Raw genomic sequence first — 26,647 nt, forward strand, 5'->3', positions numbered from 1 at the left:
ATTGTATTGGGTGTGCTTGCATACTTTCTGAATTTCTTCATCAAGCACTTAAGAAATTATAGGTCTGAAAGGTAAGGAGGATTACTAGAAAGGAAGAAGAATGGCAATGTTCGCAAAAAGTATTGCAACAAACTACTTTCTTCATCAAGAATAGTGGAGCCACCACACTTGAACCCTTACATCATAAACCCTAAAGTGTTTATAAAGGAATTGGAAATGGCACTAAAGAGAACTAAGACGGGAAAATAAACTGGCTTGGATCATGTATATAATATAGAGGATGGCTGTACTTGAGGCAACAGCTGAGAGAACATTGAGAGACTCATTTACAAGGTAATAATGATGATGACATGATGACAACAATAGCAGTTGACACTGATATTGTGCTTTATGGTTTGTAAAGCACTTTGCAAATATTATCTCATTCAATCCTCACAACAATACTAGGGGGTAGGTAATATTATTATATCCCCATTTTACAGTTGAGCAAACTAAGGAAAACAGAGGTTAAGTGACTTGTCCAGAGTCATGCAGCTACTAATTATCCCAGTTCTTCCTAACTCCAGATCTAGTGTACAACCTGCTACATGACCTAGCTGCCTCATAATCACTAGCATTAATATAGATGGTGCTTTAAGATTTCCAAAGCATTGTACATATGTTGGAAGGGAAGATACCAAAGGCGGGGGAAAAATCTAGAATCACAATGATTTGAAAAAAAGGTGACCAAAGAAACATCTTCAACTGTCTACCTGTATGCCTACTCACATCTGTACAAAAATGTATAATTTATGAGGATCTCATTTATACACAGATTGAGGGCATCCTCAACAAGGATGAAAACAGGTTCTCCCTCCCCTCACTGGGAATTCCCTATAATAACAAAATCACAGGTCTTATGGGGAAAAAAATCAAAAACAAGATGATAAATTCAGAATTAGAAGCCAGCTAGCCCAAACCCCTCATAGTTTACAAATAAGGAAACTGAGAGACAAATAAAATTACTTCCCCAAGGTCAGAAAAGTAGAATTTAAGCCCAAATCCTATGACTGAAAATGTATGCTTCTTTCCACTGTACCATGTTACCTGCATTTTCTTTTGTTTTTATTTATACATTTAAATACTTACAGATTTCAAGGAAATTTTAATTTTTTTCTTAAAAAAATTTAATTTTTCAGAAGTACAAATTCATAGTATGTCTGCAGGGTTAAGTTGGCAGGAACGGAACAATAACTCCTGGGTTCTAACCCCAGCTTGATTCTTAGCATCTAGGCACATGATTTTATCACTTTAGACTCTGATAAAATAAGGTAACACCATACTCTTTGCTTCCCTTTTTAGCTCTCAGGGACATTGCCGTCAGGCAGAAGGACAGAAAATCTACTTGGAGCATCTCGAAGTAATGCCTGGTAAACTCTTGTCACGTGTTGTAGTGTGTCCAAACAGGCCCCCGAGAAACTGACCTGAATGGAGTTGGTGCCCCGTGCTACTCAGTCCAGTTCTGCTGAGTATTCATTCCCCTATTGTCCTTCTTTCCCGGCCAGATGCAGAGCCACAAGCATGGGTGAAAGCTTCTATGGCAGGAAGCTTATAAAACATATATTTTTAGGGATCCATGTGAAAAGGAGAGAAACAAAGTAGGTAACAATACTGCTCATCAATAAAGCTAATTCAATGGATAGAAAATCATTCTGAAAAATCATTTTCACCTTTTTTCTCCTTGCTTTAAAAAAAAAGGAAGGGAGGAAGAGGGAGAGGGAGAGAGAGAGGGAGAGGGAGAGGGAGAGGGAGAGAAGAAAAACCCTGCAAATTGCCATTGGCAGAATTTTATGTTTAAGGTACATTTTATGCATAGAACATTCAAGAGCAGCTCAAGGTTTTCTAGCAAATGTCTATTCATTAACACAGCAGGAGGCTGCAATACCATCTGGCGCCCCATGCCATGTCCAACTGAAGATACATTGCTGAGACTGAACTCCCAGTCTCACACAAGCTTATTTTTGCCCTTCTCCCTGCCCCACCCCCACCTCTTTTTAAAGAACACTGCAAGGACATACATGCCTGTGTGGGGTAAGCCAATGAGGGCCTTAAAAGTAACAGGAAAGTCTGTTATATTACACAAAATGAGATCAAGTGGGAGCCCAGCTTTAATGGAGACTGATTAAACAATTCCAACTCTGGCAACAACCAAGTTAATGAGCCTAGATAAAGAGAATTTAGGAACTCCAGAAAACCCCATAGGGGCTCACTGAGTACACTGCCATCTCTCTTATGGAGAGATTACAGCGACTTTTACAGCTGAAGCTGATCCAAAGTTTCAGATCTTCCTTTGGGGCATTTCCCTTGCATCCTATGCAGCAGAACCAGCAGACTTTGTAAAGGTCACATTCAGGTAAGAACTATGATTTTGACAAGAGCTCTTCCAATCCCACGGGGAGGCAAATAATCTGAATCATTTTCCATTTGAAATCCAACTCATGAAAAAGACACAAATGAGATAGACTCATTCAAGGAATCACAGACGTTTACAGTTGGAAGAGCCTTTAGAGCTCTATGTAGTACCTCCTCCCCATTTTACAGATGAATAAGGGGAGGCCTAGGGACGTTAAGGGACTTGGCCAAGACTTATCACCCCCAGTCAAGTGTACTTTCTATGACACTATTACCAAAGCAGCTACCCCATCCTGAGAATCCCCTCACTCTGCTGACGTCATTCTTCAATAATCTGAAAAATTAGAGCAATAAAAAAATAAGCCCCCTGAGGACAGGGATTGTTTTCTTTTTGTCTTTGTATTTCCCCCAGTACTCAGCCCTAGCAACATACCTGGTACATAGTAGAGACAGGAACTTGATTTGGGATTCCCTTGGGATAAAGAACTCCCAGATGAAGAAGCTCCCTCTACTGCCAAAGATCAGCACTCTTCTGCAGCTTAAGGGTCCTAGAGAGTACCTAGGTGCTGAAATAACTGACCTAGCATTACCCAGCTTGTACAGGGTCAAGAGGCTGGACTTGAACCCAGGCTTTATCTGCTATACCACCATCTCAAATAAAGGCCCTCAAAAATTTCACTGAATTGAGTTCAAGTCAGAGAGGCCTCCTATGACTGACAATGCTCAGAGAGTCTTTCCTATTGATCTTGATGAAGCCCTTTAACACCAACCTTCCCAGGATTATCCTCAAGGGATCGGCAAGGCCTCTTCATTCCAGCATCCTTATTATGAACAAGCAGGGGTCAACGTGGTAGTTTCTGAAATGAGCCTTCAATATCTCCAAATAGGAAAATTAAATAAAAGATTTCTAAGAGGCAGCACCAGGGAAAAGTTTGTATGGCTTTATTACCATAGCATGTAACTATTTGTCTAGGCTAGCTCATCAAATAAAAGGCAATATGTTTTTATTAGCTTGCCTATTTAAAAAAGGATTTGGAAGCAAGAGTCTGTTTGCTTTATGTTTCATTATAGTGCTCCTTTCTGTGGTACAACTCTTCTCACATCCTCTTGGGTAACTTCCTTCAGAGCATTACGATTTCCACAAAACAAAATAAAACATCTAATTTTCCAAAAAGGTACACTACTATTAGTCCCACTCTTCCTCTAGTCTGTTGTTGTTGTTCAGTGATTCAAGTCTTTGTGACACCATTTTGGGGTTTTGTTGGCAGAAATACTAATTTGCCATTTTACAGATGGAGAAACTGAGGGAAGCAGGATTAAGTGACTTGCCCGGGGTCACACAGATAGTAAGTGTCTGAGGCTGGATTTGTACCCAGGAAAATGAATCTGCCCTGACTCCAGGCCAAGCCCTCTATCCATTATGCCACCTAGCTGCCTCTAGTTACCTCGATTCAAACCCCACTTGTGACACTACCTGTTATCTTGGGCAAATCACTTACTTCCCTTCCATGTGCCTCATTTTTTATTTTCGTCTAAAAAATGAGGAGACTGGAATAAATAGCCTTTGAAGTTCCTTCATGCTTTAGAGCCATGATCCTGGGCTTTTCACTCTCCCTCAGTCAGTCAATATGCATTAAATTAAGTACTTAATTAATGTGCCAAGCATTGTGCTAAGTGCTACAATACAAAGAAAGGCAAAAAAACCATCCCAGTCTTCATGGAGCTCATATCCTAATGAGGGAGACAATAGTATAATGATATTCATTAATATTAATTATAAATAATATTATATTACTCAGAGGTAACCTCAGAGGGGAAGGCATCAGCAGCTGGAGAGTCTAGGACAGGCCTTTTACTGAAGGTGGGATATGAACTGGGTCATGAAGGAAGCTACAGAAGCTAAGAAGTAGAAGAGAGGAGGGAGAGCTTTCCAGGTGATCGACAACCAGTGAAAATGAATTATCAGGTGAGATGAACAGCAAGAAGGCTGGGGCAGCTAGTTCATAGGGTGCGTGGAGGGGAGTGAAATGTAAGAAAACTGGAAAGGTACAAAGGGACCAGGCTATAAAGAGCGTTCAATGCCAAACAAAGGACTTTATATTTGATCCCATGAGTAATACAGAACCACTGGAGTTTGCTGAGAAGGGAAGTGACATGACATGGTTTACTAGCAGCAGAGTGGAGGATGGATTGGAGTGAAAAGAGACTTGAGGTTGGGAAGTCACTGAAAAGGCTATTTTAACAATCCTGGTGAGAAATGAGAACCTGAAATAAGGTTGTGGCTATGCGAGTGAAATGAAAGATGTTGTAAAGATAGAAGTGACAAGGCTTAACATTGGATTGGATATATGGGCTAAAAATGAAGAGCTAAAGTGGGATATTGGGTAACTGGGAAAGATGGTGGTGTGCTGGACAATAACAAGAAAGTTTGGAAGAGGAAAACATAGCAGATTATTCTGTTTTGGACATACTGAGTTTAAGATGCCTGTAGGACATCCAGTTGGAGATGTCCAAGAAGCAGTTACTCTAGCTCAGAAGAAAGGCTAGGGCTAGGTATATAGATCTGGTAATAGAATAGAGAATATAATTGGATCCATGGGATCCAATCTATTAGAATAGAGATGACTGGGTTTATGGGAGATGATGAGATCACCAAGGAGGAGAATATGAAGAAGAAGAACTTGGAGGAGGAAGAAGAGGAGGAAGAGGAAAAGGAGGAGGAGCAGAAGAAGAAGCAGAAGCAGCAGCAGCACAGAGAAGAGAATGGGGTTCAGGATGGAGCCTTGGAGGATGTCCACACTAAGTGAGTGTTACTCCAAGGAGGAATCAGCAAAGGAGCTTGAGGAGTGGTTGGACAGAAAAGAGTAGAATCAAGAAAGAACAGTGCCATGTAGACCCAGAGAGGAGAGAATATCCAGGAGAAGGTGATCCACAGTGTCTAATGGTACAGAGAAATGGAGAAGGATGATGATTGGGAAATGGCCATTAGATTTATCAATCAAAGGATGGTAATTCACTCTATAGAGTCAATCACCTGACATATCTCATCACTTCTACTTTCACAATATTTCTAATATCCTTCTCCTCCAACCACCACCCTAGCTCAAGACCTCACCACCCTGAACTCCTAAAATAGCTTAATTGTTCTCCCTGCTTCCAGTCTTTCCCCTTTCCAATTCATCCGCCACAGAGCTGCCAAATCAACATTCCTGAAGTAACAGCCAGACTGTGTCACTCACCTCTTCAAGAAATTTCAGTGGCTCGCTACTGACTCCTAGGGTAAAATACAAATCCCTCTGTTTGACATTTGACATCTTCACAATGTACAGGCTCCACCTGTCCTCACAGATCGATTTCACATTGATCCTCTTGAAAACATTCCATCTCTTATCTGAACCTTAGGGTGGCCTCTCTCCCAAGTCTAAAGTTCACACCTTTCTCAACTTCACCTCTTATTAACATTCTAGACTTCCTTCAGCTAAAGTCCCAGATCTTAAATGCAGCCTTTGTGATCTCCCTAGTTGTTAATACTCCCAAATTACTTGGTCTATACGTATTTTTTTCTTATTTGTGTACAGGTAGTTTCCCTGAGTAAAATATAAGGTCCCTTAGGGCAGGGTCTACCTTCATTTTTACCTCTACATTCCCAAGATGTACCAGTACTTTGCACATGGGAAATACTTACTAAATGCTTACAGAATTAATGGAGTTCTGTGATGGGGCACAAGAGAGTTTTTGACCCAAAATAATGTGGCATTATGGTTAAAGCACTGAACTTGGAATCAAGAATGACCATGTTCAAATCTTGTCTCAGATACTTTAGCTACATAAGCATGTAGCAGCCACTCAATTAATAAACAATTACTGAATATCTATCATATTCCAAGTACTGTGCACTGTGCTGAAGGTATGCAGACAAAAGCGAAACTGTCCTCACCCTCAAGGAGGATTCTCTCAAAGGAGACAATCTATAGGAGAGAACAGAGCAATATACAAAACAAATAGAAGGTGGTTTGGTAAAGGAGAGTACTAATAGGTAGGGAGGGTTGAAAAATACCTGAGGGAGAAAATGGTATTTGAGCAGAATTGTAAAGGAAACTAGGAATTCTAAAAGGTGAGGAAAGAGTATATTCCAAGCATGGGGGATAGTCAGTGAAAAAGCATGGAGATGGGGGTTGGGATACCACAAAGGAAGAACAGTAAAAAGTCCAGTTTGAGTGTATTACCGAGTACTGAAAGGAAAGTAACGTGTAATAAGGCTAAAAAAGTACTTTGGAGTCATGTTGTGAAGGGCGTGAAATGCCAAACCCAGGAGTAATAGGGAGCCACTTCAGGTTATTGAGAAGGGTGTTATATCCCAGACATGAGCTTTTAGTAATATCACTGGCAGTGGTGTGGAAAATGGACTGGAGAAGGAAAAGATCTGAGGCAGGAAACCAAGTGGCCATTTAGGAGGACAATGCAATAGTCTAGGTGAGAACTAAGGCAGTGGCTACCTGAATGAAGAGAAAGAACTTTACTAAGGTGAAGGCAAGAGATGAGGTGGAGACAGTTAATAGCTGAAGATGACACTGAGGTAATAAGTCTGATTAACTAAAGAATTGACAATGACCTCCATAGAAATGGGGAAGTTCAGAAAAGGACTTCTGGGTGGTATGGGATAGTGTAAAATTCAATTAAAAGTCAAGATTGAGAAGTGAGAAAAGTGACGCTACAGCAGAAGTGATGGAAAAATCCTGGGGGCAGCAGGAGTGGGGTGGGAGTGCAGGACAGAAATTAGAGACCCTAGTGAGGTAAAATAATGGTTTGGGGAAGGGATAAGGCATAAGCAGAAATGGAAGGTGAGAAGGTGAAGATCTGATAAGTGAATTTTGACATTCTTTATCATGGCAGTTGAATACCTGGGATATATAGCAAAATCAAGGGTATAACTAATTATCCCTGTGTGTGGGTGAGGTAAAGGGAAGGAGTATGTTATAAGAATAAAAATATTGAGGAATTGGGAGGTTCTGGTGTTGTTGTTCGTCACTTAAGACATGTCCAACTGTTTGGTGACCCCATTTGGGTTTTTTCTTGGCAAAGATACTAGAGTGATTTGCCATTTCCTTCTCCAGCTCATTTTATAGATGAGGAACCGAAGCAACCAGGGTTAAGTGACCTGCCCAGGTCACACAGCTATTAAGTGTCTGAGGCCAGATTTGAACTCAGAAAGATGAGACTTCCTGACTCCAGGCCCTGCACTCTATCCATTGCACCACCTAGCTGTCCCGAGGGGCACAACATCCTCCTTGAGGGAACATCAACATAAATACCAAAATCCATTAATGTAAGATCAGAAGATAGGGTGGAGGGGAAGATTATGATCAAGGCACTGAATTCACTGAGAAAGGAAGGAGAATGATTTGGGAGCAAGTAGACGAAAGCCACCAGGATCTAGACTGGGTGATAAATCTTTCTGAGCCTCAGTTTCCCCATTTGTAAAATATGGATAATAGCACAAGGTTACTGTGAGGATCAAATAAGATGATCCTTTACATACTTCATGTATGTAAGCCACTTTTTAAACTTAAAATGCTCTATGTATTTGAACTGTTATTATAAGAGATGTCATATAAATGGAAGGTCAGTTATTAAAGCCATCAAAGAAATATGGAAAAGCAAAGAATTTACATTTCTCATTTTTACTGTTGTTGTCGAGTTGTTTTTCAGTTATGTCCGACTCTTCATAACCCTATTTGGGCTTTTCTAGGTAAAGATATTGGAGTGGTTTGTCATTTCCTTCTCCAGCTCATTTTATAGATGAGGAAATTGAGGCAAACAGGGTTAAGTGACTAGCCAAGAACTTGCCATTTGAACTCAAGAAGATGAGTCTTTCTGACTCCAAGCCCAGCACTCTATCCACTACGCCACCTAGCTAGCTGCCCAGTTACATTTCATAAAGAAGGAATAATTTAAGAATTGAAAAAATATGAGAAAATTAAGTAACCATTCACTAGGGCTATAATAAAATGGAACTGGAAGCATCTCAGAAAGAAAAAAAAATCTGAGCAAGACCTAAGCCACCATGGTCTATAAAATGCATATGGAAGGGACACTAGTGTGTTATGATTGTGAGAAAATAAACACATTAGCCTATCAGAGAAAAAACTCTGCTTCTGATGTCTATAATCTATATGGCCTTGGGCTAGGTAATTAACCTCACTGGGCCTCATATATATTCCCCATATATAAAAAGGGATTAGATGAGATGGTCTCCTATAGCTCTACGTTTGTGATCCTAACCTTCTTTTGAGACATTCTCTCATATTTATCTCCTTCATATGCCCTAAAAATTCTTTAATCTATAAGTCTAAAGGTTGTCATTGAAAGGAAGAAACATGCTGAGACTAGGAAAGAACAGATATTTTTAGGAAGAGCAACCATTAACTACTCACACTCCTCAGAACATTAAGAAATGGCTTCTGAAAGCATGCTGGAGAGCACATTTAGTGGAATTCAGAAATCATGTCCTTAAAGGGCCATAAGGAAGACAGAGAAGAATAATGTCCCAAGGAATAGTGTAAAGTGGAAGTAAAGCAGATGGCCACTACTTGGAAGAAAACTACTAGGAGCCAAAGGAAAAGCAATGTGACCAAAGGCCATATCACCCAAAAAAATAAATAAATAAAAGTGATTAGCTAAATTACAAGGACAATGGGTGAGATAAAGGAACATAAACTTTTGCAAAATGAAAAGGATTTTCAAGTTTTTATCAGATTTCAAGATTTTTTTTAAGAAAAAGGTAAGTTGGACACCCTACCTTCAACTGTCCTTTCCCAGTCTAAAATCATAATCCTACTGATTGCACCCACCCTTGCCCCAATTCATTCAATTCTTTTTCCTGGAAGAAATTCTCTGAAGTCAGGAAGATCTGAGTTCAAATCTGGCCTCAGACATGTACTAGCTGTGTGACCTTGGACAAGCCACTTCACCTTATTTGCCTCAGTTGGATACAGTAGAAAATTCAGTGGCCCTGGCACTAGAGAATGTGGGTTCAAATATAGCCTGTGATGCTTGCTTACTACCTGTAGGAACCTTTGGGAAAGTCACTGAAACTTCCTGGGTCTCAGTTTCTTCACTTAGCTGTAAAAGTATGTGTGTGCAGGAAAGGGGTGGGGTGGGGGGGGAATGGCCCCAAGTTATCTTCAGCTTTAAGTACATGATCCCATGGTCTCTTACTTTGACAAAAGTTAAGACAACTTTCTTCAATGAGAACACACACACACACACACAACTTTAAGGATTGCAAACACTTTACATGTTTCTTCAAAACAATTCTATGAAGTAGGTGCTATTATTATCACCCATCACCCATTTTATAGATGAGGAAAATGATGCTGAAAATTTAAGTTATTTGCCCAGGGTTACATATCTAGTAAGGCAGGATTTGAATTCAGGTCTTCCTAACTCCAAGTCCATTGAGCTAATTAATTAGAACAACTTAACTACTTCAAGGCTATAACAAAGGGCAAGATTTATTGGTTGGAGGGGAAAAGGAAGTTGCTGGAAAATGACAGATTTAAAAAAATACATTAATAAGCATTCATTAAAATACTGTGAAATTAATAAATTGAAAACAAAATCTGTGAAAAAAAAGGATTGCGAAAAATGTAAAGACCTCAAGTTCTGTTTAGAAAAAATGACTCTGCAGTAAGTCCATAAACCTTTCCTAAGTGACTACTACGTGCCAGACACTGAAAAGTACAGGAGATATGAAAAAAGGCAAAGGCAATCTCTGTTCTAAAGGAGCTCATAGTCGAATGGCGAGACATGCAAACAATTATATTCATACACACTATAGACAGGCTGAATTGGAACTAATAACAGGGGGAAGTTACTAAAATTAAGGGGGATGGGAAAAGACTTCCTGTCAAAGATGGGGTTTTTAACTTGGACCTTAAGGGAAACCAAGAGAAGGAAATGAAGGCAAGCACTTCAGGGATGGGAGACCAGCCAGTGAAAATCTCTGAAATTGAAAGATGTTTGTTCAAGACACAGCAAGGAGGCCAGTATCACTAGATTCAAGAGTACATGGGGGGAGATATAAGGTATAAAGAGACTGAAAAGGTTGGGGGAGGGCAGGTTATGCAGGTCTTTAAAAACCAAACAGAATATTTTACATTTGACCCTAGAGGTGATAGGGAACCAGCAGATTGTATTGAGAAGGGGGGGAAGGGTAACATAACCAGATGAGCACCCTTCCCCCACTTCTAAGAGTTTAATATTTACATTATTATTACTGCTGATATTTATATTGTGCTTTAAAGTCTAGAATGCTATTTCCAAAGGGAAAATAAAAGTGTTCTACATAATTTCATTTAACTCAGTAGAATGTAACCTCCTTAAGGGTAGGGACTCATTTTTTTTTTTGTCTTTAAATCTCCAACACATCGTACAGTGTCTTAAACATGTTTTTTTTTTGTTTTGTTTTTTTTTTGTCTAGGCAATTGGGTTAAGTGACTTGTCCAGGGTCACACAGCTAGTATTATGTGCCTGAGGCCAAATTTGAACTCACATCCTCCTAACACCAGGATGGGTGCTTTATCCACTGCACCACCTCGCTTCCCCCAAATATGTTGTTTTAATTCAGTTATGTTCTGAGTCACTCTTTGTGACTCCATTTGGGGTTTTCTTGGCAAAGATATTGGGTGATTTGCCCTTTCCTTCTCCAGCTCATTTTATAGATGAGGAAACTGAGGCAAACAGGGTGAAGTGGCTTGTCCAAGGTCACACAGCTAGTAAGTGTCTGAGGCCAGATTTGAACTCAGGTCTTCCTGACTCGAGGCCCAGTACTCTATCCACTGGACCACTTAGCTGTCCTATCTTGTACACAGTAAGTGCTAAATAAAATGTACCTGTTGGATTGAATTCATATGGCAACCCTCTGAGACACTACAGATATCTTTCCCATCTTGCAGATGAGGAAACTGAGTCTTACGCAAAAGGTTAAGTGACTTGTCCAAGGTTACAGTGTCTGAGGTAAGATTCACAATCAGGTCTTTCTGATGCCAAATTATGCATTCTAATCAACATGTCATGTCATATCTTTCTTTCTTTCCTTTTTGTTTTTTTTGCACTTCTCCTTCCCCTCAGTTTCTAACCTCCTTAAAAAGTGGGGGGGGGGGGAGAATGGAAGATCACATCACTATTGCCTAGGTAAAGAATCAGTGACAGAATTCTTGGTGACAGAATTACTCTATTTTAACAGCAACAAAGAAAACTAATTTTGAGAACACAGATAATATTAAGGGAGGTTAACTATTTCCCTGAAAGCCTTTTCCAACAAAAACACAAATTAGCAGCTGGATTGTACATGATGTAAATGAAAATGACAAATCTCATGGAAATAAATGAGTAGGTTTGAAGTCCTCTTTCCTCTGTTACTAGGGTCTGCAACTCAAAACATTCACTGCATGCTAACCTGCCATATGTATGACATCAATTATTACTTTGCTTTTTTTCTATTATTTAAATACTGGCTTGCTAAACATTTCTGTCTTTACCAAACTGATATATTGATATGCTCTTGGAGTGTTTATCATCACAGTAACTAAACATTTGGCCAGCTAGTCCTGATAATAATGATAGTGTGAGTACAAGTTATATACAAACACATAATCATCTTTTTGTCTTTCTTGTTCTAAGATCACACTAATACAGCCAGGAAGCTCCCCAGGTGCCCTCGATATTGAAAGAGTCAAGGAAGGCCTCCAGGATGTGGGGGTGGATCTTTTATGGAAGACTGATGGTAAGATATGAATGATGTCATATTAGATGAGAATATGTATCTAATTAAGTTGCTATGGGGTGTTTTAAGGGGGGAAGAGGGAGGAGGGGATAGAGAGGGAAGGAGACGGTTTTCCTCCGCTGTTGGGAGATTATAACCACACCTTCCAGCAGAATAGCTTCTGTTCACCCAGTTACTCTGGTAGATGCCAAAAGTCATCTTACTAATTAATGGACTTCTTTCCTCCTCTATTTAAAAATCTTCAGTGGCTCCTCATTGTCTACTCAATAAAGTACACACCTTTGATTCCAGGGCTCAATGTCTTCCACAAGTGGCATCAGCATGCTACAGTGGTAAGTGGAGAAGCTCTGGAGTCAGAAGATTGGAGTTCAAAATCTGCCTCTGATGCTTACCACCTGCATCACCTTGGACAAGTCACTTAACTACAAGGACCTCCCTGAGGCCCCTTTCCTGAGGATTGGACCCAATGGTCTCTAAGTTTCCTTTATCTTCTCTTAGACAGGGTAACTAGGTGGCACAGCGGAAAGGAATCTGGAAGTTGTTGTTCAGTTGTGTCTGACCTCATTTGGAGTTTTCTTGGCAAAGATACTGGAGTGGTTTGCCATTTCCTTCTCCAGTTCATTTTACAGATGAGGAAACTGAGGCAAAAAGTTAAGGGATTTACCCAAGGTCACACAGCCAATGAACGACTGAGGGTAGTTTTGAACTCATAAAGATGAGTCTTCCTCACTCCAGGCTTGATACTATATCCACTGAACCTTGGAATCTGGAAGATCAAATCTTTCCTTAAAAACTTACCATCAGTGTTATCCTGGGCAAATCACTTATCCTCTCCTCTGTCAGTCTCAGTTTCCTCATCTATAAAATGGGGATCATTATAGCATCTGCCTCCCAGGGTCATTGTGGGGATAAAATTAGATAATATTTTTAAGTGTTTTGGAAACCTTAAAACAATATATAAATGTTAACTTGTTATTATATTCTATATACTCATATATTCTATATTCATATACTCATATATTCTACATATTCATATACTATATGAGAACTATATATAATCCAGTTTGACTGGACTGTTCTCTTTTCCTCTTTTCATCCTGTTCTCTATTGTCCTCATACTTTTGCTGCTATCATCCCACATGCCAATCCATCTCAAGTCCCTCCCCTCCCTTCAAGGCCTCAGTCAGGTGTCCCTTACTTCACAAAGCCTTAACTACTTCTCCCTTTCACAGTTGAACATAATCTGTATCATAACACATAGTGACAGCAATATTAGTAGTAACAATAATAGTAACAATGATCAATTGTGAAAGACTTAGCTACTCTGGTCAAGACAATGTTTCAAGATCATTCCAAAGGAACCATAATGAAAAATGCTATCTAACTCCAGAGAGAGAGTATTCTCTATCTCTGTATCTCTTTACTTTTCAGTATTAGGACATCCATAGATAGGGGACTTCTACACTGTTAGTCCATCAGGAAGTCAATCAGCAATGATTGTGTTTCCTAATTTTCACTCACGGGTCTATTCTGAACAAGATACTCTACATGAGGTAAGAGACACAAATGAAAAACAAAACCAGCCCCTGACCTCAGTGAGTTTATATGCTACAAGGGAATATGATCTGTACACAAATAAGTAACTTCAAGGAAGAAGCAAGAAATAAAAAATAAAGAAATACCAGAAAAAGGTCTGGAAGAGGTGGTACTTGAGCCATAAAGGAAGTGAAGGATGCTAGAGACAGAGGGAAGGAGGTAAACAGTTGGTACATAAGGATGTGTTGGTCTATCGATCAACTGGGTATGTGCTAGAAGATACTAGGGACACAATAACAAAGACAAACCAGTCCATCCCTTGGGGAACATACTTTATTCAAGGGAAACAACATTAGCATATATAGCTACAAATAGATATAAGATAATTTAGGGAGACGGTGGGTACAGGGGATTAGAAAAGACTTCATATAGAGGTAGAGCTTAATATGAATGAATTTTTTAAAAATCATAGCTCCATCTCTCTTTTTACAGGAGGAGAAGGTTAAAAATAGTAGTAAGCCATCCCCAATCATTCCCTGAAAGGGGGTAGGTAAGTGAAGAGAATTCCACTGAGAGGTTAAAAGTAGCAGAAAGCATAGGCTGATGAGATCTTGCCCCTTTCCAATTTCTAGCCATGTCCACAATTTTGTGGGGGGCCTGCCCCATTCATCTTCATCTGTGCTAGGACAAAAAGAAATTGTGTTGGGGGGGCAACTAGGTAATTCAGTGGATAGAGCACCAGCTCTGGAGTCAGGAGGACCTGAGTTCAAATCCAGCCTCAGACACTTGACACTTACTAGGTGTATGACCCTGGGCAAGTCACTTAACCCCACTACTTAGCCAAAAAAAAAAAAATGTGTGTAATGGTATGCCATGAACTGCCTGACTCCCCCTCCCAAGCAATAGATAGGAACTATGTGCCAGGTCCATAAACAGAGGACAGCTAACTGTACAACAGTCACCAAAAGTCACCTTGTGTGTTTGTAACAGTGCCGAGCTACAACCCAGTCCACAGGCATAAAATAAAGCATATACTTTAGCCATGTGTGGTGGTAAAGAAACAGTAGCTGTCTTTTTAAAAGTCAGCAAACATTTATGTCCCTACTATGTGTCAAGCACTGCAAAAGCAGTCTCTGCCTTCAAGGACTTCACAATCTAATAGGCAAGATAGGGAGAGAAGAGACAACATGCAAACAACCATTTAAAAACAAGATAAAGGATGAACTGGAGATAATTTCACAGGAAAGGCAGTTACACATCAAGGAGACCTGGGAAAGGCTTCTTGCTGAAGGCAAGAGACTGGTAAAAAGACTGAGGGAAATGATATACTTCAATATTTGGATTTCCCTATAGGGTAAAGTCTCAGAGCTCCATGACCCTCTCTAGCCATTCAACATCTCATTTACTTACACCCTATAGACAAGACTGCTTTCAGCTCAGAAATCAGTCTTCAAAAAGCAACAAGGTGTAACAAAGCACTGCATTTGTAGTCAAAGGGCCCAGGCATGACTCGTAGGTAGATTTATTATTTCCTATTCAACCTTGAGCCAGTTACTTTAATCACTCTAGTTCTTCCTCATTTGAAAAAAAAATGAGGCAACTGAATTAGATAATTTCTGATGTACCTTCTAGTTTTAAATTCTATAATCCTATTATGATGATAACTCATTGATGTGAAAATAAAGTACTGTGATATTATGGCTTTAAAATCAAATGTCATTATAAACTCCTCTGCAACCATTTTTATATAGCTTTCTGGCAGATCAAACTTGGGTTTTCAATATCTGTGGCTGCCCTAACTTTGGAGTAACTTGATTTATTTTCTGCGGCATTATCTATATTTCAGAATACATTCTGAAGCAGAACCAAGTCACATCAGGAATATATTAGCCACTTTCTTAGTTACAGGAGGAACAAAAGTCACGTGTCAGCTACCACTAAGACCAAAGTTGCCACTAATTAGTACAGCATGCCCAGACTTCACAGGATTCCTACATGATAGGAATTATTTTCTTCGTTAAGCCAGGTCTCATGTGATGAGATCTGACAAGTTTTTGGAGAGTTCCAGAGACAGATCTCCTCCCCACAGTGGAGAATAAAAATAAAACTGTGTAGCTATAAGACACTCTAATTTCTTTTTTGAAACATTGATAAATAATCCTGTTCTCCTGTGAGCCATGCCTAGAGAAATACAGTCTCCTGTTGCAATCTACCATTAAAAAGTGGCCATGATGATAGTCATTAAAATCTGTCACATTCCAAGTTGGAATTTAGATCAAACAAGTGATGAATAATAGGTATGCCATCATAAAATCCACAGCGGGTCAAGAACTCTATTGTATATTTGCTCCCTGTGAAAGTAATTTACTGTATTCCCTACTTCCACAGGCCACTAAATAGAAAGAAGCGGACCATTTACTGAATCTGTACTCAGAGGACTTTGATACATTATAATCAGTGATATCTATGTTTTCAGTGATAACTCACTTATCCATCAGCCTATCTAAAAAATACAGAGCTCATAAAGTATAGAGATTGGACTTGTGATTTGATTAAAGTAGAGGAGCTTGTGCAAAGAATTTCCTCTATGAATGCAGGTCTCTACCTTCTTTGAACTTACAGTTTTAGAAGGTTGCCTACTAGAGCATTGAAAGTGAAGTTACTGGTCCAGGATGATACAAATAAGTATGTATCAGAGGCAAGGCTTGAACCCAGGGCTTCTTTGCCTCTATGTTAGTTTACTAACCACCACTGGCTCTCAGACTTTAGAAACAAAAATAAACAAACAAAAACCCATGAACCCAAGCACCCAAAATAGTTCTCAAAAAGACTTCACTACAATTCATACAATTCATAGGGAAGCTCCTAGGATCTTGTGTCCCTCAGACCCCATTTACTCTCATTTTGACCAAACTCTAAATGGTTTAGTTATTTGGTTTCATATATCAGGCCAGAACAGAGATACTAAACTGGGGAAGTGAAGGAAGAAGTTACTAGAGGAAGGTAACCCCTGTCCCTCCCCTCAAAAAAAAAAAGGTAGCTGAAAAGACAAAAAAAAAAAAGACACAAAGCAGACATGAGGACAGTATGTATAAACTAAAGAGCATTCTATTCAGAGTGAAATAATGATCTGATTTCAAATCCCAGCTCTGACCCTAGGTGCATGAGGCAGGTAGGTCTAGAGAGAGTGGTTGAAAAGAGCTGTACAGCTGATATAGTGCTCAGGAAGAGTCGAGTTCAAATATAGCCTCAGATACTAACTAGCTGTGTGACTCTGGGCAAACCACAGAACCCCTATCTGCTTGGTCCCCTCTACTGTAAAATGGGAATAATAGGACCTCACTTCCAGAATTGTTATGAGGAGCAAATGAGATAATATTTGTAAAGTATTTTGAAAACCTGAAAAGCACTATATTAATGTTCACCATTACAATTCTTATGTATAAATTTAAGCAAGGTATTTCACCTATGTGAGTTTCCATTTATTTATTGTTTTAAAAACAAAATATTTTAAAATGTTTAAAAAGAAAATGATGGGCATTTAATAAATGATGAGTTGAAAAGAAGAGAAGTTGGTCTACATCTTCCATGACTCCATGGTTCTAAGATTCAAAAAGGATAGGCTATGGCTATTCAGTCTAAAGGTAAATAATCTCCAATGTCTTCCTTGGTAGTCCCTGTGGTCACTGTTTTATCATGGCACAATAACTGACATTACCCTTGAATCATAAGCAGCAAGATTCAATTATGTTTCTTTCATACATCATTTTTCTTCATCTCCACTAAAAGACATATTTCACTGTCTCACTGGGTCAAGGAGATGACTGTATTCTCAAAGTCTAAGCAGGAGGCTAGTTCAGCCAGATCCTATAGCTTGCTGTCAAGGCTTTTAATACAGGTCAGGTTACATTTCTGTTTTCCAAGGACCAGCCTAATTAAAGTTCCCAGAGGCTCATCATCAGTTTATTAATTCAAAGAAGAGAAGAGAATACAAGAGTGGACTCATTTCTAGGAAAAGTGGCTAGAGGATTCAGGAAGAAGTAGAAAACATATCTTTACAATGAGTTTGATAGTTACAAAAGGGCTAAGGTGATAGATGTGTCATCTTCAGCCTGTTGGCTTTATATGGAATAAACAACCATAGAGTCTATCCTTAGCCCCAGAAAGTCCCCCATAGCATAATAAAAAAGAGTGCTGATTTGAAGTCAAGATTACCTGGTTTCAAACTCTATTTCCAATAATTATTATCTGTGTGACTCAGAGCAAATACTTTACCTCTCTGACCTTAAATTCCCTCTTCTGTAATACTTACAGTATCTCTTTCTTAGAGTTTTAAGGCTCAAATAAAAAAAAATTAAAACACTTAAAAAAATTTCCCCATACCAACATCAGCTATTACTATCACCATAATGTTGGTTACAAAGGCAGCTTGACAGAGTATAAAATGGTTTAATATAAACCTCATAAACATTGATTTTATACCATGAGGAAATGAAACACAAAGGAAATAAAGGACTTAGCTGAATGACCAATGACTGAAGTATAATGGAAAGAGAGCTGACCTTGGGAGTCAGCAGCTTTGGGTTCAAGCAATGTGAGTTCCCTAACTTCTTTGAAATTATTTCTTTATCCTTCAAAATGGGCTAATACTTGTATAACCTACACCTCCCAGGGTATTTCGAGAATCAAAGGAGGATTTAATGCTGGTGTAAATGTCAGCTATTATGATCAGCTTTTCAAATCCTCACCCTCTGTCTCATTTTTCTCTCCTTTACTCTTTCCTGCTATTCTGTTCACTTTGCTCTCTTGCCTGCATCTCTCTAACATCATGGTATGGTATTAAATTCTTGTTGAATGCCTGCAGTGTGACATTTAGGTGGTATGTTTCTAATTCTATAACCTGGGACAAACATTTGGTGAGAAAGTTAAAAAAAAAACCTTCAACAAGGAACATAAGTTCTGTATTTAAAGGATGACCATTGGGCTCTCCATGGCAAAAGGACCAGATATTAAAAGAACAGGATTTGCAGCAGCCTGAAAGTCATTTGTGAATTTTTACTTAAGTGAATTAACCTAAGGGAGGCTCAGACCATAGAACAGCTACTATCTATCATTCTGTACTAAGAAAGGCTAAGTAAAATGTCATTCCCATATCTTCTCAGGGGAGGCATGACATACAAGAAGAAATCTTTTATCTGCTCTAGAGAAAAAGAAACTAGACATTATTTACAAATTGATCCTCTATTTCCTGGCACAAAATATGATCAAAGATTGTACTAAAGGAAAGGGATACAGAAAATGCATTAACTTGACAGCCAGGCAACAGTTATTGAATGAGTACCTATTATATGATGAACACAAAACTCAGGAATGTGGTGTCAGAAAAGGTGGAATATAAGTAGACGGATTGTCTCTCTTCAGAAGCTCAGAGTTTAAATAGGGAGGAGACTGAAGATATATATCAAAATATCAGAAATTCAAACCCTCTCCCACTATGATCTGCCTCCTCCCAAAAAAAGTATGAATTGATCAGATATGTGCTACCTATCCAAAAAAAAAATGCTGAGAAGAAAGCAGGATTTGACCACAATCCCCCCAAAACTAGATATTCACAGACTACCTGGGCCCTAGACATATCACATTATTCTTAGGACCTTGGAGTGAAAGGAGCCAATGACCTATCAATCAAGATGGGTGAGTCTGGGTGCTGGAAACACATAAATTGGAGGTTCTTAACTTGAAATCAAAATAGTTTAGGGGGTTCATGAATTTGTTTTCTTTGAAATGGTCTCATAGCTATTTTTTTTCAATATAAATGATTTCCTTCAGAATCCCATGTATTTTATTTTATGCATTTGAAAAATTGAAGGGTCTACAAGTTTCACCCCAAAAGGGAGGGCATGATACAAAAAAAGTTAAAGGACCTCTGCTGTCAATCTAGATGCTGAGAAAATCATTTAAAGCCCAGTCCCATAATACCACCTACCTTATCTTTCTCTTCTACCAGTTCCTTTGGCAGTGTAGGTTTGGAGTCAGATCCTGGCTAACTTTCTTCCATTTGTAACTGCATGATCTTGGCAAGTCATTAAACCTGGACCTTAGTTTCCTCATCTCTAAAACGAGGGAACTGTACCCAGCCTCTAAGGTTGTTTCCATCTCTGTGATCTTTGCTTTTCATATGGTCCTCAGATCTCTCGCTGAGTGGTGCCCACCTCATCTACTTCTGAAGTTTCAATTCTTCATTTCAACAACCACTTGTTTACTCCTTCCCTCTTCCCACACCCATATAACCCCACACAAGGTTTATATTTATAAGTTACAACTTTGAGGAAAGAACTACAAAACCAGGTCACATCCCCGTGGGATTTTGTGATAAGGCTATCTCAATCTCTACCTCAAGTCCCTTCCCCCGACTTCCAACTCATCCCCTCACATTTATATTCCCTCCATCTAGACCTAGGGAAGGAGATGCAAAATAGGCAGTAGCCTAGAATATAACACTGTGGGAAGGAGGGAAAAGCAACAAATTAAACTTTTAAATATTATTTTTAATAAATGCATATTTTCTTACTAGAAAATTCTATTCTCCATGGTATAAAGTTACTATTTATGAAAAATCAAGTAATACTTCACAGTAAAGATTCAAAGCTTCCTGTAAACAATAGCACCCTGGGGGAGCAATTTTCAAACCTTGCCTAAGGTACATGAACATACAGTCTCAGCTCTGTCCCTTACCCTTTGTGTTCTAACCATGTGTTTATCACAATTGCCTTGGCAGCCATATGCTTGAATAAACACATTTTGTTTCAAAGGCTAAAAGACTATGTCTCAAAGTGATTCATTAAGTAAAATATTAAAACAAACCATAAAACCAATATATAGTCATCTTAGAGGGGACAAGTCAAAAGGAAAATTTTTATATTTTTTGGGGGGTGGGACATTTCACCATTTAGCTTACTACAGAAAAAATGTCTGTCCCTACTGACAGAGAATGTATTCTTAGCTCCAGTAAGCCTTCTCACAAATAATGCTGTTAGTCATAGGTAGCCTGTTGGCAATATGAGGATAAAACAGCTGCCAATTCTTCATAACTAAAGGTTTGTTACATGTGGCAGTTGAGGTAGAGTGATGGGACAAGAATAATATGTTTTCAGTAAGTTAAAACTCTCTGGGCCTCAGTTTCTTCATCTTTAAACTAGGATAACAACATCTAGCTCAAATTGTTGTTAGGAGGACCAAATGAGAATACATTTACATGTCTTTTTTCAAAACTTAAGTGCTACATAAATGTCTATTCTTAAAATTAGTCTGCATATATATAGGGTCTCTTCTACACTTACCATAGCAATTGACATTTAGAAGAAAATATGGAAAGTAAAATCATCAAAGCTTTCCACAGTATAAATTTCAGTGACAGTGAATCTCACTTTGAGGACTCCCATACATAAGAAGTTGAAAACAACCAGCAAGCATTTATTAAGCACTTACTGTGCACTAATGGCAATATACTAAGTAATGGGGATACAAATAATTGTACCAAGTACTGGGGACACAAAGAAAGTAAAAAACACAATCCTTGTCCTTAGGGAGCTCAAAGATCCGTAGAGTTTGGCAGGAAAGATGGACATGCACAGCATTCACACCAAGGGTTTTGAAAGAGCAGAGTACTCTGTTGAATTGGGACAGAGTAAGAGTTGGAGAGGGGTTAGTAAGACACACATTGATGGCAGACAGACATAGCATACTGTGTTAGTTCTTGCCTCCTTGGTGGTGGCTGTGTGTCAAACCCAGACACTGAAGTGCTGATATCTAGAAAGAGGTGCAAAAACATTTTACTAAAATAACAGCACAGCAAAGTTGCAGGATATAAAATGAACCCACGTAAACCATCAGCAATTCTATATATTACTAACAAAGCCCAACAGCAAGAGATAGAGAAATTCCATTTAAAGTTATTGCAGACATTACAAAATATTTAGGAGTCTACCTCCCAAAACAAACACAGGAACTACGTGAACACAAATGCAAAACACTTTTTACTCAAATAAAGTCAGATCTAAATAATTGGAAAAACATCAGTTGCGCATGGGTAGGCCGAGCTAATATAATAAAAATGGCAATTCTATGTAAGTTAATTTATTTTCAGTGCCATACCAATCAAACTCCCAAAAAATTATATTATAGAGCTAGAAAAAATAATAACAAAATTCATCTGTAAGAACAAAAGGTCCAGGATATTGAGGACACTAATGGAAAGAAATGGTAAGGAAGTTGGCCTAGCCATACCAGATCTTAAATTGTATTATAAAGCAACAATCATTAAAACTATTTGGTACTGGCTAAGAAATAGAGTGGAGGATCAGAGGAATTAGGTATACAAGACACAGTAGTCAATGACTATAGTAATCTACTGTTTGATAAACCCAAAGACTCTAGCTTCTGGGATAAGAACTCACTATTTGACAAAAACTGCAGGGAAAACTGGAAAATAATATGGCAGAAATTGGGCATAACAACATCTTATACCATATACCAAAATAATGTCAAAATGAGTACACAATTTAGATGTAAAGCACACAATTTAGATGTAAGTAAACTAGGAGAGTAAGGAATAGTTTACCTGTCAGATTTTTGGAAGAATTTATGACCAAAGAAGAGATAGAGAACATTATGAAATGCAAAATGGATAATTTTCATTTCCTTAAATTGAAAAGTTTTTGCACAAACAAAACTAATGCATCCACAATTAAGAGGGAGAAGCAGAAAATTGGGAAAGAATTTTTACAACCAGTGTCTCTGATAAAGGCCTCATTTCTAAAATATTTAGAGAACTAAGTCAAATTTTTCACAATACAAGTCATTCCTCAATTGATAAATGGTCAAAGGATATGAACAGACAGTTTTCAGATAAAGCAATTGAAACTATCTATAGTCATATGAAAAAATGTTCTAAATCACTATTGATTAGAGAAATGCAAATTAAAATTACTCTAAGGTACCACATCACACTTATCAGATTGGCTAACATGAAAATGATAAATGTTGGAGAAGATATGGGAAAACTGGAACACTAATGCATTGTTGGTGAAGTTGTGAACTGATCCAACCATTTTGGAGAGCAATATGGAACTATGCCCAAAGGGCTATAAAAATGTGCATACCCTTTGACCCACCAATTGCACTTGTAGGGCTGTATCTCAAAGAGATCTTAAAAATGGGAAAAGGACCCACATATACAAAAATATTTATAGCAGCTCTTTCCGTGGTGGCAAAGAATTGGAAATTGAGGGGATACCCATTAATTGGGGAATGGTTGAATAAGTTGTGGTATATGAATGTAATGGAATACTATTGTGCTATAAGAACTGATGAGCAAGCAGACTTCAGAAAAACCTGGAAAGATTTATATGAACTGATGCTGAGTGAAGTGAGCAGAACCAGGAGAACATTGTACACAGTAACAGCCACATTATAGGATGACTGACTTTGATAGACTTGGCTCTTAACAGCAATATAAGAATCTAAGACATCTCCAAAAGACTCATGATGGAAAATGCTATCCACATCCAGAGAAAGAACTATGGAGATTGAATGCAGATCGAAGCATACTATTTGCTTTTTTTTTTCCTCCTTCTATTTTGTTTTGTTTATTCTTTCTTGTGGTTCCTCCTATTGATTCTAATTCTACTTTACAGATGAATGTGAAAATATGTTTTACAGGAATGTATATGTAAAGCCTATATCAGATTGCACATTGTCTTGGGGAGGGAGGTGGTAAGAGAGGGGGAGAAAATTTAAAACTCAAAAGCTTATATAGAAGAGAAGTTGAAAACTAAAAATTAATTAATTAATTAAAAAAAATAAAATAACAGCACAAGGACGGCAGGCATATACTCACCTACTCCAGAACACAAGTAACTGAAATCGTGTTAGCAGGGGCTAGAAATAGTACTTTAAGGCTACCCATAACAGTCTACTACCTGCAGCTACCATGCCTGGCTACTATTTAAGAAGGATGAACCAATTTTTCTCTCAGTCAACAATAAGCCAATTTCAGAGGCATCATACTGTTTTAAGTTAGCATTGTTCAATAGGACATGAAATGAAGTTCTATTCCCATTAAACTTGTTTGTGTGTGTGTGGCTTTTGACCAAAATCCCACCTCTGAAGCAGAGCCAGGAAAACATTGTACACAGTAAGAGTGACATTGTGTGATGATCAACTATGATCAACTTTGCTCTTCTCAGCAATGAAGTGATCCAAGACATCTCCAAAGAACTCATGATGGAAAATGCTATCCACATCCAGACAAACAACTGTGGAGTCTGAATGCAGATCAAAGCATACTAGTTTCACTTTTTGTGTGTGTGCAGCTTTTCCCTTTTGTTCTGTTCCTTCTTTCACAACATGAGTAATATGGAGAGGTGTTTACATGATTGCCATGTATAACCTCTATCAGATTGCTTGCCATCTTGGGGAGGGGATGGAAGAGGGAAAGAGAGAAAAAAAATGGAAATAAATGTTGAAAACTATCTTTACATGTAATTGGGAAAAAATACTATTTACCAAAAAAAAAAAATCACCTCTGCAGAGATTCCAAATTCCTTCGAAGTTCAAAAGGAGACACTTTCTGTTGCTAATATTTCTTCCTGCAGGGTGACTCCAAGGGTGAAATCTTTAGAGGATGCTTAGATAAAAGACATTATGGTTGCACTATTTTCTAACATTAACACGAATGTTTTTATTCGCATCAGACTATTTGGATGGACAGTCTCTCTTTCTCTATCTCTCTCTCTCTGTGTTTAAATACATATGACATTGTTAGAGTATGAAGTCTGTTCAAAGGCCCACATCCAGAAGAGGCTTGGTAACTGTGATGTTTCATTCTTTTGAGCTAATATACCTTGACTTCTAAATCCTATGAGATCCTAAAACTTGGGTTCAAATCCTTGATATTGTCCATTAGTATTTGTATGATCCTGGGGAAGTGATTTAACATCTCTAGACCTTGGTTTCTTCATCTGTAAAATAATGGGGAGGGATAATACTCAAGTTCTAAGGTTGTCACCACCTCTAAATCTAACTGAAGCCTTGAGAGGTAACTCAGTTGTGGAAAGTGGTAATACTTTCTATTACATTTTTGTGGCAAGACTGAAAACGAGTGGGTGCTTGGCAAACTGCAACTACCCAAAATAGGTTTCAAATCATGCATTTGTGACAATTCACTAGTTTAAATAAAGTGAAATCATGAAGGTGCATTTGTTCCTTGAAAGAGGTACAACTGAGAGGCTGTGTGCAACCACAGAATCGTAGATCACGAACAAAAAGGAACCTTAAAGATTATACAATCCTATCCCCTCAGTTTTACATGTGAGGAAATAAGAGATCCACCCTTGCCAGTTGAACTGCCTTATAAGCATTTGCAAGTTTATCAAACACATGTTAAATCAGGCAAGGGTATGGCTCTGAATAGACAGCCCCCTCCCTACAAGTATCTGAATTGGGTCTTTCCACAGTTTCCAAATAAGGTCAAAACAGCAGTTTTTGCACTCTTCTCGTTTTTTGTTCAGTTGAGCCTTACCTGGACCTTTTCTTTGTTCAGTTGAGCCTTACCTGGACCCTTTTGCTCCATTGAGCCTTAGCATTCCTAGTGGGAGCAGGGAAACTTATTGAGAGACAGACACAAAAGGTACACACTTTGACAGCTAGATAAGTAGCACTTCTCAACTAAAGTTCATAAATCTTTATCCATTCAGAGATCCCAAGGGGTAGAGGCTTTTGTGTATGCTTGGCAGGTATTCTGGGCACCATGCCTGGCTGGGGTTAATATCCGTTTATTACAATACTTGTTTTCCCTGGTAGATCCTACTTAGATGTCCACTTACTGAATAGTTTATCAGTCCTAAAAATCACAGGAACAAGATGGAAGGAGGGGGGAAACCTACTCCTTAAGAACTTTATCTATTCCAAACAAGGTACATTTCTTTTCAACACAAAAGCTCTTTTGTGAGCTAGCCTGAACTTTGTTTCCTTGTTTGGGGAAACCCAAATACTTTTAAAGATAGTCTCCAGAGAATGCAGCCTTAAAATAACTAGGAGGGAAGATCTATCATTTGAACACCCCAGAGGCATTTATCTGAAAGAGTAGTATCTTGCTTGTTAGGAACCAAATCCATCAATTATTAGTTTAGCAGGAGTTAAAAGTCACATTTGGCAAGGACAGAACATCTATATAAAACAGATCCTCTGTTCCAAGAATCAGAAGTCATTAACTAAAGTTTTTACTACTCTTAATGTTTTTTCTCTTTTAGCAAAATGCATATAACACATTAATGTATGTATGTTAAAATAATGGACTTGGAGTCAGCCTGGGTTCAAATCCCACCTTAAAACACGTAGCCTAAGAATTATGCTGTGTGATGACAAGTCAGAGTCTTAGTTTGCTCATTTGTAAATTGGGGAAATAATATTCTATCTACCCAGGGATATTGTAAGAAAAGTACCTTGTAAACTTTAAAGCATTATATCTTCAATAGATGAGTTCTACTTTTTCATTTGGGCAGCTATGTGGCACAGTAGATAGAGTGTTGGGCTTGGAGTCACAAAGATTGATCTTCCTGAGTTAAAATCTGGCTTCAGACATTTACTAGCTGTGTGACTCTGGGCAAGTCATGTAACCCTGTTTGCCTCAGTTCCTCATCTATAAAATAAGCTGGAGAAGGAAATGGCAAACCATTCCAGTATTTTTGCCAAGAAAACCCCAAATGGGGTCAGGAAGAGTCAGATGCAACTTAAAAACAGACAACTTTCTATTTATACACTGTATTTGAAATTATTATTCTATTCAATAAATAAAATGTCTTAAAAAGAGATGTCCTTGAATAGCAGGTCTTGCCAGTCCAATTGCAAATCCCTTGCCTCAAGAACATCTAG

The 26,647-nt window shown here is 38.4% G+C and overlaps 1 protein-coding gene across 6 annotated transcripts in view; it reads right to left on the reverse strand.

Moving 5' to 3' along the window:
• Positions 1-26,647, reverse strand: part of MGAT5 (alpha-1,6-mannosylglycoprotein 6-beta-N-acetylglucosaminyltransferase) — a 371,902-nt gene that overhangs the window by 282,099 nt on the left and 63,156 nt on the right. Inside the window, exon 1 of one of the 6 annotated variants that reach the window (XM_027835553.1) lies at positions 19,701-19,720. The exons of the other annotated variants lie outside the window; for them this stretch is intronic. The gene's annotated coding sequence lies outside the window, so the exon portion shown is untranslated. Of the gene's footprint in view, positions 1-19,700; positions 19,721-26,647 lie in introns of those variants that run through there. 6 annotated transcript variants of the gene reach the window in all.

The sequence above is a fragment of the Vombatus ursinus genome, unplaced genomic scaffold (genome assembly GCF_900497805.2).
Source record: "Vombatus ursinus unplaced genomic scaffold, bare-nosed wombat genome assembly UNPS02014816.1, whole genome shotgun sequence".
NCBI classification, from domain to species: Eukaryota; Metazoa; Chordata; class Mammalia; order Diprotodontia; family Vombatidae; genus Vombatus; species Vombatus ursinus.